This window comes from Panthera tigris, chromosome B3 (assembly GCF_018350195.1).
Source record: "Panthera tigris isolate Pti1 chromosome B3, P.tigris_Pti1_mat1.1, whole genome shotgun sequence".
NCBI classification, from domain to species: Eukaryota; Metazoa; Chordata; class Mammalia; order Carnivora; family Felidae; genus Panthera; species Panthera tigris.
In genome coordinates this window covers 65,898,133-65,914,858 of record NC_056665.1, presented here as the reverse complement: position 1 = coordinate 65,914,858, position 16,726 = coordinate 65,898,133, and the positions used below count along the sequence as shown (strand labels likewise).

Sequence of the window (16,726 nt, the reverse complement as noted above, 5' to 3'; positions counted from 1 at the left end):
TATGATCCTGGTGCATGTCTTTTCCAGAATTTTTTTTTAACCTAGCTTATTCTGTGCGTTTGTTTTTTTTTTTTTTTTTTTTTCCCTTATAGCTTTTTTCCTAATAAGGGCTTAAAATACATACATGTATGTTTCGTTGGTCTCTCCCCCTCCTTTTTTTTTTCAAAGTTTTTTTTAACTTTTGTTTATTTTTGAGAGAGACAGAGACAGTATGAGAGTGGGTCAGTTGTGGGGAGAGAGAGAGCGAGACACAGAATCTGAAGCAGGCTCCAGGCTCTGACCTGTGAGCACAGAGCCTGACGCGGGGCTCTAAGGCACGAACTGTGAGATCATGACTTGAGCTGAAGTCAGATGCTCAACGGACCGAGCCGCCCAGGTTCCCCTCCTTTTTTTGTTCAAAGAAAGGATACATGTATTTTTTCCCCACCATAGTTAGTGTGGGAACTAGAATTCCAAGCCTTAACTATACCTACTATATTGTTTGTATTATGATACATAGTATAATGCACATACCATTGAACTCACCTAAAGAAAATGCTGCATGGTTAAAAAAGAAAAAAAAAAGTCATATATGTATGTCTCAGTTAAGGAAAATTGATCCCTTTCAAAATAGGTTAATTAGCTAAATGTAGGGATATTAGAGTGATTCTTTGTCCTCTGTAAGAATTTGGAAATGCTCCAGTGGTATGCCTGAGGGTTTATCATGTCAGAAGTTATTTTTTTGAGAAACTTCAAGCTTAGTTGTTACATTTTCAATTGGCAGTTACTCCAGTATAAAAAAAATAAAGCATCTCTATAATTATAATGGAAAACAATGGAAAGATACCCAGTTGATTATAATTGGATTTTGCATCACTTTACAAAATCTCAATTATCACATTTTCACATGTGTTTGTTTCCTACTTTGAAGGTATCAGTAGTAAAATAATAGGACCGTGTACAGCTAAAACAAATGGATAATAGAATTAATAACATCAGGCAAGAACATGTGCATTTTAGAATGACAGGGGAAATTCTGTGTGGGGATAGGCCCTTATGAGTGGGCTAGCCAAATGGTATTGAGTTTGGCAGAGTGGTCATAGCCTGTGCTTGACCTTGGGTGGTTTATTAGCTTTCTCTGATTATGGTTAATTATTTTATAAATCAATAGGAGGCGAACCCATTATTGGGAACTCCAGGAGGTGGTTCAGTTTCTTGTTGTAAAGGCAGTTTTATAAATTGGCTTAAAGAACTTGGTTCTGAAAATAGACATATGAATTCTGGCTTCGTGACTTACTTTCTGGGTGACCTTGGGGAACTTTCTTCACCTTTTTGTGCCTTATTTGTAAAACAGGATTGTTACAAACATGAGATAGTAAATATAAAATGAGTAACATAGTTCCTAATACTGCACTGAATAAATTTTTGCTGCTGCTGTTATTGTTACCATTATTGAGCTAAGGATGCTCATTCCAATGGAATTTATGCTTATAATAATTAGACTCAGGACATCAGAACTGAAAAAAATTTTGCCTGAAGCCAGCCCTTTTATTTTCTAGGTTTCCAAAGTGTTTTTCATTTACCCTCAGGATAACAGGAAACCTGCTTTTAGTAAGTTACACTAAAGTCCTTAAATGATACTGGTAACCAAGATGTGATATTTTTCGGGATGATAAATGAGGATATGTAAGTTGAGGTTGATTCATTCCCCTTCCTCCCAGAATAAGTGAGAATGTTAAAATCTGAGAATTTTTAAGTGTTTTCTTGTCTGATAACGTCTCAGTATAACCTCCCCAATTCTGGAATCTCTTACATTTCTGCCTCACCTTGATAGCAAGGTGTTTATGAATTTATGAAGGATATTAGGATGAATACCAGTTTGGGAGGCAGGGTTCTGTCACCAGGAAGTAACTTGAGTCCAGGAATGATGGAGTTCAGGTGTAAGCCTTCCAGGGCATGGAGGTTTTGTGGGATGCCCCAGGTCACAGCATGAATGTGAACACCAATTTTAGCATTTAAGGTAGACGTTAATAAATTTGAAGAATGAGTGTTTTCTAAACAGTCTTAAAATCTGTTCATGCTGCTAATACGGATTATAAAAAGAGTGTGGTAAACACAAAGAAACTGCATGAACTTTTTAAAGAAAATAGATTTATTGTCCCTTTAAGGCCTTGGTTATTATTAATTAGAATGTATTCTGGAATGCTGCCTACAAAGAATTTGCTTAATTTATCTTATTTGTGCAGTTCTGCTGATCATATCGTTGCAATAATAATGAGTCGGGCAAGATAGTAATTCTTCCTCTTCTTTTCCTATTCTGTTTATTATAGAGCATATCTTTTAGGTTCTAAGTTATAAGAGAGGCTTTAGGTTTAGACCTACTTCAAAATTCACTTAAGCTACTCAGTTCAGATTGGAATAAAGATATTAAAACTGTTTAGAGATCACTGTGTTTTAAAAAAATAATAATACTTAAAAATTTGAATGACATTCTGAAAAATAGTGCCTGTAGCTGAAGATAATCAAAAAGTCATAATTATACTATGGATTGTATTTTGAAGCTAATGCCTTATAACTCTTGTGGAGTGTGAAAACAAGACTTGGTTAGTTTTATTTTGTCTGTTAAGAGTATGTGAGGAGTCTAGATCTGGTACATTGGCACAAAAAATATTTTATTCATGTTATAGCTTTTTGGACAATTGTATTCTGCACTGTATTACAATGGTACAATAAATTGCTGAATATACTGTCTGCTGAATATGACTTTACCATGAAAAATTTGATGCATGGAGAAGGAAAGGTTGGAATATATCAACCTTTTCTGACAAGGGACTTTGAATTTTGACCTAATACAGGTGACCTTTGTGCACAATAAAAGTGAGCTTAATCTTGAGGTCAAGGTCGAGGTCAACAGCAGAGCTTATGCTGATTGTAGGTACTTCACAGCCTACCTAGCTATTGGCTAAATGGGAGTATGGCATTTTTTTTTTTAATTTTTAATTTTTAGTATTTTCAGGAGCTTATTAATAGCAAATTGTTTAGCTGTTGAACACTACCCAACTCCTCAAGGCTCAGCTGTCTGTTTAGTTGTGGTAAGTTTGTCTGTTTATTTATAAAGTTTACTGTTTCTGAGTGAAAGGTATGAGTGTGCTGTTGTTTTCTGTTCCATAGATAAGCTGTAGCTAAAAATAAAAATGTTCTTATGGCTTAAAGGAAAGACAACTGACATATAAAACCCTGGAAATGAAAATATATCTTCTTTTAAGAGGTTTCTTTCTTTGACAAGTTGAACTCTTGTTATCTTAACTTTGGAACTGTCGGAAGAATTTTTAAGTAGTTTGTACCTGTATCTAGATTATAATTAAGAGAACTCTCATGAATTATTGTCTCAAAAGGTTTAGATGATTTAGAGACTGGTTATTCCCTTTCAAGTTCCTTTGAAATGCATCCATTAATGCATTTACATTAGAATATTATATGATATAAAATACTTTTCAGGTTTTTTTGTGCTGTACATAAAAGGAAAATTGTTTTAGGACACTAATTTCACTATTAAATACCTCAACCGTTTTGTCATAGGTAAGTCACACCTTAGCAAACATCAGAAAAAAAAACCTGTCAGTGTTATACTGTCTGAATACTTAGTGAATATTCTGCCCAAATAATTGGTAGAAGCAGCAAACAGTTGGGGGAGAGTGTCAGAGACTCTAATGTAAAGAACTTCTTCTACTCTTTTAATCGAGCCTGCAAAATATATTCCCCGGGACTGATCAGCTCTGAAGCACTGAGGTTTGATGATTGGAATGGCAGGAAACCATGCTTTCAGGACATAATGAATTGACGAGGCCATCCATCATTTGTTAGCATACGCTCAAACGTGGGCTATGTGTGCAGAGGCCTGTGATTTAGTAAATACTTGGGAGATGAATAGAGCTTACACACAAGGGAAGATATTGCTGTCCTTCAGCAGCCTGAGACCCAGGCGCCTGCTGAGAAGGCCATCTGACGGCACATCATCAGTAACCGGCCTGTCACAGTCAGCGGTGCCCACCGACCATCGCCAGTATATTAAATGCATTTTTAATATCTGCTTCAGTAGATTTAATGAAGAAAATTTAGTTTCCATACTCCAAGCACCGCTTCTTCAAGTGTTCTAAAGCATGGACTCTTGCCTACATAAGAAAGGGGGAAGACCATGCCGGCAGTTGGCAGGGTTGATTGAAAAGGACATTCAGACAAAATAATGTGCAAACAAAAAAAATGCTTTTAGCGGAGTTGGCGTCTTGTTGATGTAAAAAGCTGTGGTTTATTTATTTATTTATTTATTTATTTATTTATTTATTTTTAGAGTGGCTTTTGATTTGTTCCTTAAGCCCTAATTCCCTCCTCTCACAAGCCCTTTCCCTAGGAGGGTTGAACCTGCTGGTAAGAGACGTGAGCCTTCTGATCACAAAGGAAATATTAGAAGGGGAATATTACAGTTTGGCATCATTTGGATAGAGAGACTCAATTTTAGATTAGCTTGTATTTTGAGATACTGTTTCTAAGGATTTTTGCATGAAGATACAAAGTAGGATTTTTCTTACCTAGTTGCTTCCACATTTTTTAACGTTGAACTTTACTCATTAGTCAGGTTGGTATATTTTAGTCTGGTGTCAGGCAGAACAGCTCACAATGATGGAAAAAATAGTTGCCAACTTGATTAAAGAGTGCTCTTACACTTCTTACGCTATAATGTTTCTTTAAAAATTGTAATTTTGAAATGTTCTATTTTTATATTCTGGCGAAGTGTGTAGATTCATTCTTTTTCAATGAGTTTCAGTGTTGACATTATTTACTACAAAACAGCAAGACAACCAATTAGATATTGTTGCAAGCATGCACTTTAAGGGTTTCCCCTCTTGTTTAAAAAAAAAATCTAGAATATGCTCTCATGTTCACAGAAGAAGAAGCTACGGAATGGGACCTATAAATCTGATTCCTGCATGTGTCAAAACAGTAATGTATTAAATGCATATTATTATAAAAATTTAAGACATGTCTTAAACACACTTACATTTTTATAACACATGGCAATATTAAATAATACATTTCCTTGTTAGCATCTGTTTGCCGTCATTGTTGGCAAGACCTATGATTTATTGCTTAAATTAATGACTAAGACCATTTTGGACCTGATATATGCCCCTAAGCTTATTACATCACTAAATAAAATAAAATGTATGCACTTGTGACAGAGTTATTTTTATAATTGTTTATCCCTTTAAGTGCCCTATTCAGTGATTCACTGAAAGGTTCATAATGGTTGGCTTGTAACCAGAAAATAATCTCAGAAAGGTAAAATATATTCCTTGTCTAGAAATAAAATGCCAGAGTGATGGTGATGATAGGGGTCCCAGCAAGAATTTGCAACACTCAAACCCGTCGTTCTTTTCTTCAATGCGCTCAATTAACTCTTGTTGAATTTTTTTGATGCATGACTCCCCCACCCCCATTCTAAAGGCTGTCTATTAATACTGCAGCTCATCTTTGTATAAACCCTTCAATATGGGTAAAGTGGATTCTCTCTGACATAAAGCTGCAAGGGTTAAATTGTTCTTTACCGATGATTTCTCAGGTGCCATTATCATCATGCATTAAACTGAGCAAGATTATTTTCCTATTATTAGTTCTTTTCTTTCGGGAGATTGGAACTTTACTGTTTTTATACTGAACTCTATTTGACTTCATAGTCTTTATCTTTCCTTTCTGAGGGTGCAGCATGATAGACCCTTCAGTATTTTTACAGTAACCTGTTATTCATCTAAAGTCACTCTGCTGCCTGACTCGTAATACAGTGTAATATGGCTTCGTCGTTTTCTGCTCCACATGAAGTATCTCATTGACTGTCAGGTCTCCTGTCACATGACGGTAAGGCAAAGTTTTTGAGAAGCTTAGACCTTGCTTCTGGACCACAGTGTCTACACCTTGAAACAGATGGCGGTTCTGTGGGTACCTGAGAGCAATCCTTGTGGGAAGATTATTATTTTGTAGATTTCTTGGGACGATTCTCACTCACAAATGGAAAACAAAACTTAGTTCCTGAGAGAGATCTTTTTCTTGTCTTCATCTCATTTTTACTGCATTTTAAGCCAAATAGTTTATTGGAAATGGAAACAGGTTTTTTTTCCCCCCCTTAGTGTTCTTTCCCAAGGCAGTGGATCTGATAAAGTTTTTAATGGTTCTTTCAAAAATGATCAGGCCAACAAACATTCGTGTTTTTCTTGAAGAGCTATATTGGCCTTTTCTACTTCAAGCTTTCATCTCCCATTTCTGATCTTTATATGTTCTTTTTCATCTCATCTTCCTTGTCCGGGACACCTGTCTCCAGATGAAACATTTTAAAGGAAAATTGATGAATAAGAGGCTTAAGTGCCAATGTCTAAATCTCCCCCTCTCTCTTCTGTTCCTTCTTCCACCTTTTTTTTTTTTTTTTTTTTGTCCTTTGAATATTGGTTTGGATCCACTAAGAATTTTTTTTTCTTTGACCACTGTAGTTAGTTTTACCTGTTCAATTGGAATATATACATTCCTGTCTTTTGCTTTCTGTTTGACGGATTGTGACTTCCTTGAGGTTAGGAGCCATGTTTTATCTTCCACCTCCTTCCTTGAGGGCCTACTACGTGGTTCTTTGTGCAGCCAGTGAATTCCTACTGACTTTCTAATATAGGCCAGTGCTGATTCGTATGATCTCTTTTGAGGAAGAGATAACCTCAAAGTGTGTTTTCTTCATTTTGGCCGGCACCATTCGGCCAAGTACCATACAGAGGGCTTGCTGTTCTTTCCTAAGATTGTTTCCCACTCTCTGGGTCAGGATGTTTAAGTCCTATTTAAAAATATTAAAATATTCAGTAGGCAGCTAAGTGCTTAGCCTAGTGTACTACTTAACACTAAATGAAAGTAAAATATAACACAGCCATGGAGCCATTTGTTATATTTTAGTAGATGAAGCAATGGCAGTGTAAACCTTAACCTTGTAATTTTGTGAGTTCCACTTTATCATGTAGCTGTAAGGGTAATCAAAATAAATCACGGGAGATGAATAAATATTTTCTAGTGCTTTCTCTGTGCTTTCAGAAGTGATGTTTGATCCATGAAATTTTAGTAAGTGTATTAAATAAAACAATATGATGTGCACTGTGTCAGATCTGATAAATTATTCGGTATAGGACATTTATACAACATATGTTGAGCTGCTACGTGAACAGCTTAATGACTATAAATTATGTTAATCTGTCTTGCCATTTTTACATTTTGTTAAAAATTGTGCGATTTGTGTTGTAGATATTTATATGTATGTTTGCCGGGGTGGGCAGGGATAAGAAGAAGGCATACGAAAGGCACAGGTCATCTCCGCGATGTTCTGACAGTGATCAGGGCTCCTCAGCTGCGCAGTGTACATAACACAGATGTTGGGGAGTCATCTGTCAGCCATGCCTCTCCTATGGAGTTAAAGTTCTAGAGGGAAAAGAATTTGACACAGTGCTGTCACTGTTACATTTTCACAATAGAAGAGCATGCAAATATTGAACCTCCTGCTTAGCAGTAGTGCCCTGTCTAATGTCTGTGCTGGTTGGAATAAAAAATCATGGGTGCATCTTGGGCTCAGAGATCTGACAAAGGTCATGCTATGTTGGGCATTTGAATTGGAAATTGTCTGGACTTAGATTTTATAAAGCTCCCACTGTTGTGTGTGGGGAGAATTTCAGCAGGGTTTTGTCCCTGGAGAGGCCTCTTAGGCCCTTTTCTGTCCTATGAATGAATTTAGATGTGAGGGTTACTCCTGCCTTAAAACTGTTAAGTTCATTTTGCATACATCCCTAGAGAGAAAAACTGGCAGATGCTTTTGTCTTGGAAGTGTTTAAAAGAAAACTGCAGAGCAGGAACAAGAGAGAAAAGGGGCCCTGTGTGGAGTCCCAGAACATTTTGGAAATGGCCAATATGCAGTTTTCATCAGTACGAAGGCGGGGTGCAATATGGTGCCTGTAGCTCACAAGGGAATATGAATGTTGATTAAGCATACTCCCAGGCTTTGAAATTCTGAAAGCAGTGTCAGAATAATGGATGTTGAGCAAATGTCAAGCATTTGTTAATTTCTCTGTTATTTGGAGTTTATCTACCATGATCAATCAAATAAACTAGTGCTTCTCTCTTGTGGCATGTGTCATTGATATGGTGATTAGGTGGCTAGAGAGACCTTCTGCTTTTTTTCCAGGTAACAGATTATAGAAGGGTAGACAGAGCTTTTCAGTAGAAGGTTTGTTTGTGGCTTGGTTTAGTAGAAATTTGGATATTAACTGAGTACTTTGGTGGTGGTATGGAAATCTGCAGCCACGTGCAAAAGATGCTAACTGTGGTGCCATTTACGCCGAAAGAGCTGGTAGTTGTGCTATGGTTTCCGTCTACATACAGTTTTCATAGTTTATAAAACTTTGGTGTAAAACTGGGTGAAAGAAATTCGATCCCAGAAGAATTCTGGCCTATTGACATTGGTAGATAGAGTTTTGGATCCATTTTTATTTTTGTCTCCCCCCACCCCTACACCCTGCACAACCCCCGCCCCCCCCCCCCATTTCAATTAATTCTAACTCAGCTGTTGACTTTTATTCTTGAGAGATGGTCATTTGCTATGTGTGATTCAACAGTAATTTCTTTCTGTTATTTTTAGGAAGCAATGCTACAATGTTTTGATGTCTCAGATATAAATGATCAAAAGGTTCTTTTCAGCAGTTACTCAGCTGTGAATTATGGTGAAGTACTAACACTCCATGGTGTGAGGAGTACTTTCCCTTTTAGAGTAGGAATGGCCTTACCAAGTGGGATTTCATTAGGGTCGATGCTAGGTACCATGTTGAAGTGTTGTACTCCCAGCACAGCGTAACTTGGACTGAAAGGGGGTCTTTGTGTGAAACTGCCATGGCTGGAATCAAGGCTGACTTAGAATCAGAGATTTGGCGGTTTTTTTTCCCCCCTGTTCCCCATTTTCTTCTCATAATCTGAGCCATGTAGGTCACATAATTCAGATGGAGACTAAGACTATTCTTATAAACCTAGATCATGTGAAATAGGTGCCTTTGTGATTTCGGGCATGATCTTTCTGCAAAATTGGACCCCCTGAAGTCATCTGCCCCTTATTTTTAAGCCCCAGTGAACTTTCACTTTAGCGGATTTACAATTGGGCAGCCACAGGGTATTCACCCCATGAACTGCCTATGTTGTTTCTGGAGGGCTCTCTTTTGATTTACTCAACCTGCCATTATGTCTGAAATAGTATGGCCATTTCCAAAGTAGAAAGTCTTCAACTTCCTCTTCACGTTAAGATGCTTCATCTTAACAGTCTCCATTGGGCCTTCGGTTTGGGGCCTTCCCTGGGACTAGAAGTCATAACCCTTTGAGTAAAATCTTCATGTCCTGCCTGGTACACAGTGCCAATGAGCTCAGCCATTGCAGAGAACTCCAACATCACAAAAATAGTCAGCACTGCAGACTGGCTTTTCTAGACTTCCCTCTGAAACCTCATCATTACCGTGCCCTGAACACAGCATCACTGAATCATTTGCTTACATCATACACCAAAACACTCAGCCTATTATTGATACACAGCTCTCACATTTATTTTCTATTTGTGGTGATAAAGCTGTTGTTCCTAGTTTAGATTCGAAGAACATGAAAGATCTTGTTATATTGTTGAAGTTTACTGTGTAATAATAAGACAAAAGGCGTGTGAAATTAGAGTGTGAATTTCTTTCTTAACCATATGTACTCATGAATGCTTCTGAGCATTCAGAGTTTCAGCAGGTAGTGTCCACCAGCACCTGCCAGGCTATTAGCCACTCTGTCTCTTGGCTTCCACCTCGCTCCTTTAATGACCACATATCACTGAACTTCCCTCTTCCCTCTCATGTATTACAACTACCAAGTAATGACTCATTAAAAAAAAAAAAAAAGTTCTGGGATGAATTTTGTTTCCCACTGGACACACGTCCTCTAATGATAGTGAGAGTACTTTTGGGGTTCCATGTTCGCAGGTATTTTTAAAGCATGTAGCACAGTCTTTTAAATATCTTTAGTAGTGACAGACTTGGGGAATGGATCTGGTATTTGGAGATAGGCACACATCAGTAAGTTTGGTAAATAAGGGAGCAGGTGTTACAAGGTGACCACAAGGTCTGGAAACATAATTATTTTTCATGAATAAACTATTTATTATAGCATCTCTTAGAGAGCTATGTCTGTTTTTAGACTCGGTGGCCACTCTTTGTTTGGGTAAGATAGGAGCTGTGACTATGAAGCTGGCTTGCTTTTGTGACTTGTAAAGTGGTTCTAAAGTGATACCTACAGATACGTTCTATTTTGAGTAAGGACAGCATCATTGATGATGCATGTACAAGCCTCACTCCTTCTCCAGGATGATTATTTTGGCCAAAAATAATTGGAATGAATTAGTTCTTGTCTGCTCGCTGAAAAAGTCCATCTTGTTACTTTATTCCCATACTGAACAAGTGTATAGACTCCATTTCCTTAAACCATTAGCCGTTATTTTCTATCCTCCTGTTCTCTGTGCTCTTCAAATGTAGATTAACTGCTAAGAAGCTAAAGACACTTAGGTTTCCTCCCAGTCCTTTCCATTACCCACTTCCCTGGTGGTTGTTAGTAAGTGATAGAATTGCCAAAAGGCAGAGACTTTTTAGGATAGGAGGAAAAGTGAAGGGTTTCAATGACTGTTAACTAGCCAGCCAGTCCTTGAATTCCAGAAAAGTAGCTCATATGGGATCTTCAGTTAATTAAAAAAATTTTCTTTTTCTTTAGGAAAAGGGGACTGTAGTAATTCAGATTTTCATCCTACAGCTTAAGACACATTTTAACAAAACCGTCGTTTCTCCTGTGGTAGTGATGGCGGGGGATGGAATTGATTGTTTAGGCCTCTGGTTGAGTTTGAGTTTGAAATATGATGAAATTTTTCTTTTATTTTTATTTTCTCTTTGTGTTTGGTATGGGCTTTTTATTTGTCAAGGATTACATTTAATTCAGAGTAACAGTAAGAGGTCCTTTTCTCCTGTTACATCTTTGAAACCCCTGCTTTACTTCTGAATAAGGAGGTCAAAGTCCTCATCCTCTTTGGAAGGGAATTACACCTACTGTACACTTTTATAAAAGGCTAAAAACAGGGAGTCGGAGCCCTGAAAAGAGAGTTATTGTCTGTTCCTTTTGCACGGTTTCACAGTGGGAGGAAACATACCAAACCTCATTTTAAAAGCTGCATTTGTGAGACATTAGTAAATCCTTTACTTGGTTTGGTGAGGATTGATTGAACATTTTTTGGTCATGTTTAAATCATAGAGACAGGACTTTGACTTTAGTTAAGTGTCATTAAACATTATTTGATGCTTAGTAATTACGTGTCTGGTTTTAAGGCTGTTTCAGCAAAACGTTATTACAGGTTCCTGTAGCAAACATTGTCAAAACCTTGAGAATTTGGGGGGATTTATACAACTAGTTAGGGGGTGAGCTAAACTTAGGCAGCCCACCTTGTGCTTCAGTGATCAGTTCCATCCTGAAGTGGGTAGTTACACAGCGCTCTGTGCACTTGACACATGCAAATGCTAAATACAGTAGCAGCATGAGGTCTCTGTCATTAACAGTAATTTATGTAATGAAAGCCACCTGGCTGTTTTTTATAATTAATTGCTTGTAAATAATAAATTTAAATATAATTTATAGTTTTCTAAATTTGATTACGATATAGGCCCAACAACAAAACTAAAACAATTGGCAATTCCATAATTTAGTGCAATGACTTTTAAAAGATATATATAAAAGTATATATGTGTGAGTGTATATATATATACTATACATATATATATATATATATAGTATATATATATAAATGTACAGATATAGATACACATATGTAGTTCCCTTTGGGAAATATTTTCACTAAGAAATATATTTATTGTAAAGTAAATATCAGGCAAAAATATTTTTTGGAGGAGAACGGTAGGAATGTATTCAAATCCTGCTAGCTTTATTTGAGTGGGAATGTTAATTTTGAAATAGTTTCACTGCTTTAATTTTTATATTATTATTTCAGTCAGCCTTTGCAAGTATTTGTACACATAATTTAAGGCACAGAAGAAAGTCTACCTGCTTAACAATAATGTAGTAAAACTGTTTTGAAAAAAAAAGTTTTTTCCCCATTTTGTAAACTTCCAATTATGCTTTGAAAATAAATTATACTTGGGAGAAAAGTACTTGAGTATATATGATGATATGTTATATGGTCTGGTGATAATAAGCAGCTTTGCCTAATGTATTTATGAAACACAACATCCCTAATTTAAGAAGGCTTTATATTTGTTTACATGGTCACATGTATTGGCTAGCAAAGAATCATTTTTTTCTGATTTAGTGGAGAATATCAGTGATTTATATGGCTTAGAAAATAAGGGGGCTTTAGAGCCCTGTCCTCTGTACTTCTCTTTCATTAAGAAAGAAAGGAAAGAAGCAAGGAAGGAGGGAGGAAGGAAGAAGGTAATTTATGGCTTTATGTTTAATACTTCCCTCAAGGACTGTTTACTAACAGTTATATTGTATTTTGTCACAACTTTATGAATGTGTTTTTTAAATTAATGTCTCTTTTCAAAATATATTTCCATTAAAAGCTGTATCCTTCAAATATCTGTACTGTTATTTTGTATTATAGCAGTGAAATTACTATCAATGACAATTTATGAAATGTGTAGAACATTTTTGTAAAGGATTAATCAATTAAAGGAGAATTTGCAGCTTTGAGCCACAAACTTTATTAAATAGATTCTCCTCCTTATGTGACCTGCAGCATTTTTCTTTCACCATGATTTAATAAAGTTGAGATAGATCAGTGATGCTCTATTAGTTAGTTGGACTTTAAAAAAAAAATTGGGAGGGTTCTCTGTTATGTTCTGTGTAGAAACTCAACTAGATCATGAACAACATAGTTCTGTTAAATAGCAGATTGCACGTTAACTGCTTACGAGATTGGGAGGGTCAAGTCAGTGTGGGGCCTGTGCTAGCTGGGATTGTCTATAAAGAATAAAGATCATGGCTTCTGCGTGTGGTCAGGGTGTGACCACCATTCATCACCTCAACAACAGACACCAGATTCGTTCACTGCTTGGTTTCCAAGGTCTAATAATCCCTCAAGAATGTAGAATGTTGTTGACTGTCCCCATTTACATCACTGAAGAAAGAAGCTTTGCAACAGGTGCAGCTGCATACTAATTGTAGGGTGTGCTTAATCTGTCCAGAAGGGAGAGTGACTCCAAATTTGGTATCTTAAAGAGTAGAGTGACCTTTTAAAGTCCCAGGATGAGAATTGCCAACAATTGCAACAGGCTAATTATACCCACAAGGAGTTGTGAAGTGCTTTTAAGTTTTCCTATACACCTAGAAGTTCAGTGAACGGCTTGAAGTCATTAACATATGACAGATGCACTCCCTTTTCAAGGGCTCCTGTGATAAGTTTTGATTGTAGAAGTGGGAATTTGACCCTAGCTTATCACTTGCTTCATTAGCTTGCTTGAGGACAAGGACTTTTTTTTTTTTTTTTTGACATGAGTGTTATCTTACCCATGTTCCAGAATTCCATCCGCCTCCTCTCTGCTGATAGGAAGTCACAGTGATAACCTTGATGCTGGTTTTTCCGAGGCATATTGCACATTGTGCAGTGTTACATATATTTTACATATAAATATATAGAATACTAATGTTTTACCTATCATGTATTCTCTATAATGTAATTGCATCTTATTTGAGCATGGGTATTTCAAAGTCTTTGATTACATTATTTTAGAGATACTGGTGTTATGTCATTTCTGGGTTTTTTTATGGAAAATATACCAATGCACTTTTTGGCTTCTAAAGAAGACAGAAAGTCTGACTGCTACATTTCTGTGAAGTTGACTTTTTTGAGGTTGGTGAGAATAGGGAAGAGAAGTTTGGATTTTATCCAGGGGACTCGGTACGCCTATGGAGGAAAGCATAGCGTGCTTCCCAAAGAATGAACAGATGATAGAGGTACCCACTCCCCCATGAGGAGGTGTGGAAATAGGGCATGGGCTCATGCAGTAAACCCTGTGACTGCAGCACTTAGATGAAATTGCTTTTTATTATCTGGTTGGAAAATCATCTAAAAATAAGCCATACAGGATTAAGGTTAAAAAACTTCTAAGTGAAACCAGTCTTGGTTAATCTAATTCCCTCTCATAGTATCTCTGTATTTACCTGCTTAGAATGCCTATTTTAATTCCTTAGTAGATTATATACCTACACTTTATTTTAAAACATTTTCTGTTAAGATCTCTGTTTATAGAAGTCACTATTTCCTTAACCTCTGAGGGTTATTTGTAGATTTTATATTCCCAACAGGCATAATCATATTTAGCTATGTTCCTGTCAATTACCTGCAAGCTCTTTTTGTATAATTAGGGGATGGTTAATTTACTCTAAGTCAGGTTGCCACCTGTCTAAGGATTAACCCAAATAGGTTGGAAGTCACAGAGAGACTTGGAGTTTGAGTTTAAAGCAATAGGAGTTGATTTCTTAATTCTCTCCTGCCATTTTGGTAGCATTTTCTGGGTTAATCAGTGGTAATTGTGACAACAGGTGTTTTCTTGGTCCCTGTATTCACTAGGTTGATAAACTACGTTGTTAAAATTATAGGCATCTGCAAATCTGTGAACAGGAGGTGTAATAGTGGTTGGTACCCATTGAAAAAGCACTGGAAGGATCTTTGACACATTTCCATTGCTTCTGTTACCTGATCAGATTGTCAATGGGTGGGAAGTGGCATCTCCAAATGAGGATAGTTTGAGGACAAGGATTGTGTTCAACGGAAATATTATCGTCTTATTGGTGTTTCAGGGAAATGAAACATGAAGAACATTAATCATGTAGTTCATAGAAGAATTTGAGGACATAGTTTTACAGTATTTAAAATAAGCTGTGGAAAAAAATCAATAGTTTTTAAAGAACATGCTTTGCTTACAAGATTTCTGTAGGATATGTAAAATCAGACACTTTCCTTCATGTGACCTAATATGTATCTGACTACATTCCATCCAGGGCCTGCCTAGTCCTTCTAGGAGATGGGAGCCCATGATTATGACCAACTTCTTTGAGATGGATCTAGATTTCTTTTCTCTTTTTTCTTCCTTTCTTTCTAATTTGAAATTAAATCATTACATATTGTATAAATATTAATTTCTTAATTGGGATTTTTCTCATTGAGATATAATTCACCTTCCATAGCACCCTTTTAAAGTGTATGAATCAGTCTTTAAAAATTACTAATGTTAGCATATTCATGAGGTTTATCTTAATTCCTAAACATTTCATCAACCCCAAAAGAAACCAAATACCCATTAGCAGTCTCTCTCCATTCACATTCCTGCTCCCACCAGCCCTGTGCAAACCACTAATCTGTAATCTCTCTAAAAGGATTTTCCTATCTGAAGATTTTATTTAAGTTGTGTCATACAATATGACTGACTTCTTTGACTTAACATGATTTTTTTAAGGTTCATTTGTGTTGTGGAATTTTTTTATTGTTGAATAACACATTGTATGACTGTACCACATTTTATTTATCTGTTCCTCATGAGCTTGTAGATATTTGATAGTTTCTACTTTTTGGCTCTTATGAACCCTTCTATGAACATTTGTGTGAAAGTTTTGTGTCAACATATGCTTTTATTTCTACTTGGTAGATACCTAGGCACAGAATATCTGAGTAAGATGGCCTAACATTTTGAGAATCTGTCAAACTGTTTTACAAGATGCTGCATCTATATTCCTATTAGCAATGTGTGAGCTTCCAATTTCTTAGCGTCCTTGCCAACACTTGTGTATCTTCTTTGGAGACATATCTCACATTCTTTACTCATTTATGTTGTCTTTTTATTATTATTGAGTCGTAAGTGTACTTTACATATTTTGGATACACATCCCTTACCAGAGATATGATTTGCAAGTATTTTGTCCTGGTCTGTTGGTTTTCTTTTTACTTTCTTGATGATGTCCTTGAGTTATTCTTTTAAAAGGATCTTACTTCAAGCAGGAAGAAAGTAGAAAGTCAACATAGAAATATCTGTAACTTTCCTATAAGGACGATTCATGCTTTGTCATGAAGTTCTTTTCGTTTGATACGCATACTGTTTTGGTGAAGTTGTTTTCCTTCAGATAATATATTAAATAGAAAAAAATTGTCAATCTCTGGTCAGACATTTTAATATTTTCTTTTTAAAATTATGAATATATATATGGGATCACATCATCTAAATTAGGTGAGAATCGTATCAGCTATATAAATAAAATGCTAAAAATTAAAAAATTGTGCAAATCAATGCAACTATGAACTTTTCAATAACTACATAGTTGTAAAGAATCAGGGCCCTATCTACTTGAAATGAAAAAAAAAAAAAACAACTTGAAGTGAGTTCCATTGTTTTTACAATGTAATTAATCAGGTATGATTTATGAAATGTGTTCTTTTAGGAGAGCATTGGGAAAAGTCCGTTGCCTTTCCTGGTCCACAAGAGCCAGGACTCCACATCCATACCTGACAGGAGGTCTGGCTTCCAGAACCACGTTTGCAGCCGTCTTGACGGCATAGCCCTGGGCAAGTCACTTACTCTGCTGGAGCTCCACTTTGTCCGCATGGGTAGCAAGC

At 36.4% G+C, this 16,726-nt stretch overlaps 1 protein-coding gene across 6 annotated transcripts in view; it reads left to right on the top strand.

Annotated features, from left to right (window-relative positions):
* Positions 1 to 16,726, top strand: part of CDIN1 (CDAN1 interacting nuclease 1) — a 215,832-nt gene that overhangs the window by 11,615 nt on the left and 187,491 nt on the right. Inside the window, exon 1 of one of the 6 annotated variants that reach the window (XM_042989201.1) lies at positions 1,575 to 1,590. The exons of the other annotated variants lie outside the window; for them this stretch is intronic. The gene's annotated coding sequence lies outside the window, so the exon portion shown is untranslated. Of the gene's footprint in view, positions 1 to 1,574; positions 1,591 to 16,726 lie in introns of those variants that run through there. 6 annotated transcript variants of the gene reach the window in all.